The 4,936-nt window shown below is 42.3% G+C and overlaps 1 pseudogene; it reads left to right on the top strand.

Moving 5' to 3' along the window:
- Positions 1–1,986: 1,986 nt before the first annotated feature.
- Positions 1,987–2,993, top strand: LOC122901970 (annotated as a pseudogene).
- Positions 2,994–4,936: the final 1,943 nt, after the last annotated feature.

Genomic DNA, 4,936 nt, shown 5'->3' with positions numbered 1-4,936 from the left:
AACAAGGAATCTAAATGTCATGTTCCGGACCGTGACCCGAGGCCTCATGACCCTGCCCCAGAAGCTACCATGCTGGTCTTAAGTGCTATAGGATTGAGTTGTGGGTAGGAGGTGTGTTTAAAAGGGAACCCATGTCCTTTGATTCTCAGGGTTGGTGTTTGTGTCAGTTGGGTGAATGGTATGTTCTCATATGTGTCTGTTCCCTTCAACATGGCGATTAATGGTGTCTACTTTCTGAGGGAAGTTTCCCATCACCATCATGTCATGAACGTCCAAGCACATGAAAACTCTTCAACAACCACAATTTAAATAGGTGTTCTTTTTCTTTCAATATTTTATCTATTTATTTGTTAGACAGAGATCACAAATTGGCAGAGAGGAAGGCAGAGAGAGAGGAAGGGAAGCATGCTCCCTGCTGAGCAGAGAGCCCGATGTGAGGCTCAATCCCAGGATATTGGGACCATGACCTGAGCTGAAAGCGGAGGCTCAACCCTACTGAGCCACCCAGGCGCCCCTTAAATAGGCATTTTTTCCTTGCAAATACACATCAATTCCCCTAGAAAACAGATCCCATCGCTAACTAGGAAAAGATAAGAAGGGGGAAACTGTGCCCAAAGACACAAGTGTATCTTTTCCAATCCCTTTTACTGTGTCAGTGTCCATGGGTCTCTGATGTCATGGTACGTCATGGGCATGAATTGTCACAGTACCTCTCTCTTGCCACGTCACTCACACACACGTCTCTGCATCAGAGGCCTCATGATGCATCTTCCCAACCTCACTGGAAGCACTGAGTGCTGGGACAGACTGCTTCCTTCTGCAGACGGCTTCTGGGGCAGCCTCATGGAACAGCCCATTCAGGGAAGACCCTGACAAAGGATCAGTGGCCAGGAATAGATGGGGGCAATTCACTCCGTGTTTCCCCGTGGAGATCTACCATTTCCTTGCAGCTACTGTGTCTAAGAATTAAACTGGCCTTTTCCCATGGGAAATCACACACCCACCACTGGTCCTAGGTGGGGCTTTCTGGGGTAGGCCCAAAAGGTGTCCTATCAAAGGAGAAATGAGGTCTTCTTCAGGGACTGAGCATCACTGTGGGGACTTGGGCACCCTCCATGCAGGAATGGGGGGTGCTCTGTGCATTGCAAAGTGGTGAAAGAGAACCTCAAACCTCAACAGGTGTGACAGGACAATCACCACACATTTCACTAGCCATCTGTCCATGCAAGAGGGGCTTGTTTTATTCAGAAGATCTGGACCAATAGAAAAGTCACGGGAGTTCCATGCCTGGGAATAGAAACAGCCAAGTCAGCGTTTCATGGTTTTTTGGGAGCAAACAAGACTTTCTCTTAGTGAGAAACACGTGTTTGAAAAGAATCTGATTTTCTGACATCTCTTTTCCTCACTCGCATGTGCAGGATCCATGGGAGTACCTTTTGCGGCTCTCTGAGGACACTCTACAGGCTCTTCCCAGGTTGCTGCACCATTCTGCATTCCACTAGTTACATACAAAGTCTCAAATTTTCTGCATCCTTCCAACATGGGTTTTGGGCTTGAATTCCTGGTTTGGGTCCTCACTATCCTAACAGACAATGCCACAGCTCAACATCCTTTGGATTGGCATTGCCCTAACGATGCCTTATATTTAGCATCTTTTCATAAGTGTCTCAAATATGTGGGGTGCCTTTTCATTCTGTTTGCTGTTTTAGAAGAGGATGCTTTTTTCTAGGTGGTCCTCTTGACAAGCATAGGGATGCCAACAAGAGTGCATTTCTTTGGGCATTTCTATTTCACTCCCACGTGTTCCTGCCTATTTGTGGCCAGCACCATCCTGTTAGCTCAGGGGAGTGATCCAATGTATTGGAAGTTCAGCTTCTAGGGACCCACCACCTACTTCTTCACCTACGTTTTGACTCCTTGTGTTCTTTGTGGTTCCATATCCATTCTAGCAGTTTCTCTGTTTTGAGAGCACCAAAACAGGTATGTGGGTTGGACTGTATCATAGCCAGAAGAGGGATAAATGACATGCTGATATCCCTTCTGAATTATGAAGATGGTGTATTAGATCCAAGCTCCATTGTCCCTTTAATAGATGGGGGGACAGCAGGTTTTAAAGGAAATGCCCAGGTGATTCTGCCTGGAATGAATGCACACTAGAACTGTATCCTCCACAGGTTAATTTTCCCATGTGCACCATTGCGTCTATGCCCAGGCTACCAGAACACTGTATTGAGTATGTAAGGATACTGCAATGGCCTAAGGAGCAGCCTTTTGGAGAAGGAGTTGCATTAGATGGAGATGATCCTGATCATATTCAGTGGATTTTCCAAAAGTCCCTCGAGAGTGCATCACAATATAATATTAGGGGTGTGACCTATAGACTCACTCAAGGAGTAGTAAAACGAATAATTCCTGCAGTAGCTTCTACAAATGCGGTCATAGAAGCTGTGTGTGCCACTGAGGTTTTTAAAATAGCCACAAGTGCATATATTCCTCTTAATAATTACTTGGTATTCAGTGATGTAGAAGGACTATACAAATACACATTTGAAGCACGGAGAAAGGAAAACTGCCCAGCTTGTAGTCAGCTTCCTCAAAGTATTCAGTTTTCTCCATCTGCTAAACTACAGGAGGTTTTGGATTATTTAACCAATAGTGCTTCTCTGCAGATGAAATCTCCAGCCATCACAGCTACATTAGAGGGAAAAAATAGAACACTTTACTTACAGTCAGTAACCTCTATTGAAGAATGAACAAGGCCAAATCTCTCCAAAATGTTGAAAGAATTGGGACTCGTTGATGGGCAAGAACTGGCAGATGCTGGTGTCACCACACCACAGACTGTACTATTCAAACTTCATTTTACTTCTTAAGGAAAATAAACTTGTGCCTAATAGAAAACTCATGGAAATATATTATGTGGATGCTAAGACATTTAATGTCATTTTAAGCATTAGTGTTGCTGGAATTTGACTTTTATATAATGAACCACTCTTTTTAAAATTTATAACTTCCCCTTGAAGACAGAATTTTGGAGTTGGTACTTGTAAGCATTTTCATTAGTAATATGGGAAATGATGCTTGGAGAGAGAGAATGAACAAATGTATTGCTTCTTTCAAAAGAAGAGACAAGCACTCTCTTGTGTCTGACTTTTGTTACTGTGGTCTAAGAATGCATTCCTCAGTTTTCATTTGAGCACTCACATAAAGAAAAGATGTCCCTCTAACGAAAAAAAATAAAATTGAGTTTTAAATGACCTTGACTATTACACCCTGACATCTAGAACATGTTGAACATAGCCCATTTCTTGCTTGATTTAATATTCATTTAATTGTGGTTGTCCAAATGAATATTAATTATTGCAAAGATTACCTTGTCTATAATAATTTGTAAATGGTATTATAGCTGAATACCTGTGCATGGATATGGGAACTATTTTCATGTTTACTTGTAGTGCCATAGAGGCCAGTATGCACAATATTAAAGCCAAGACATGGATGTTTAAAAGAATTTAATGCTCAGGCAGTTATCACTGATGTTTTCACACTATTTATTAATAAAATCATATATTGTCTCCCATCCAAGTACTAACCAGGCCCAACCCTGCTTAGCTTCCGAGATCAGACGAGATCGGGCGCGTTCAGGGCGGTATGGCCGTAGACAAAATCATATATTGTCTAAAAAAAAAAAAAAAAAAAAGAATAGTCTAGGTTGGGCAGCAGAGAAGAGGGAGATGAAGCAGGCTTCACACTGAGAAAGGTGTCCAATGCAGGGCCTGATCCTCCAGGATCCAGGGATCCTGACCTCAGCCAAACTCAGATGCTTAACCAACTGTGCCACCCCGGGACTTGCCAATTAATTTAATATTTTATAGTCATGCTGATTTTGAAGAATTGTGTGTATCAGGACAGGAATTAAACTGTATTTTTCAGATTCAGGCAGTGACATCTTCCTTCCCCTCTATGAGAATTTGGTAACCAGCTGCTTTTCTCCACCACCAAGAATTGCTCCTTATTTCTTGTCCTGAGAATGTAAGACTATTGCCGATATGGAAACATTCCCCGATTTAGAAGATTTAGAACAGGAGGGGATATGTATGCTCCCTTCCATAAACACAAAGCACATCCAGGAATGCCTGTATGTTTCTTTTATTTAAGGGAGAAACTCTTGATTTAGGCTCAGGTCCTAATATCAGGGTTGTCAGATTGAGCCCGTGATATGTGTCATGCTCTGCACCACAGATAGAGTCTGCGTAAAGGTCTCTATATCCCTTCATACCTCCCCTTCCAATCTTGGCTACCAGAAGTTCCACAATGTCTATGTCAGACTAAAGGAGGAGTGTGTAGGACAAGAGGTGATCCAGACACCAATCACCATTGGCAACTAGTGACAGGAGACTAAATAAACTTCCTGCTGCTCCCAGAACCAAACAGAAGACTTCCAGAAATCCTATTACAACTGCATTTCACATGACCTCTTAGCAATGCTTACTTCTCCTAGAATCTTCATATTAGAAATATGTTCTCATTCATCTACCCTGAATCTTCAGTGATATGGAAATCCTACAAGAGATGTGAAAACACTCCACCTCCTCATGTCTTCTCTACTTTATGTAAGTGACCTTACTGACGCTCTTGATTCTGGCTGAGATGATGATTCCAGGGTTGTGAGATCAAGCCCTGCAAAGTGTGTGGCGCCTGCCCAGTGTCTCCCTTTCTCTCTCTCTCGAACCTCCCCCTCTTAAAAAAAAAGACAAACAAACAAACAAAAAAACAGCATGTCCACTCAGAGATCCATTTGTAAAGATTCCCGATATTTTTTACTCTAGTTTACTGGCCCAAAAAAGAATGTGTTGACAGAAAACACTATTTTGGAGAGAATGTCTATTTATAAAATAACCTTGCAATAATTCAGGATTCTGCTAACAGAAGCAAA

This window comes from Neovison vison, chromosome 3 (assembly GCF_020171115.1).
Source record: "Neovison vison isolate M4711 chromosome 3, ASM_NN_V1, whole genome shotgun sequence".
In the NCBI taxonomy this organism is placed as follows: Eukaryota; Metazoa; Chordata; class Mammalia; order Carnivora; family Mustelidae; genus Neogale; species Neogale vison.
Note: the sequence above shows the minus strand (reverse complement) of the source record. Positions and strands in the feature narration are given on the sequence as shown.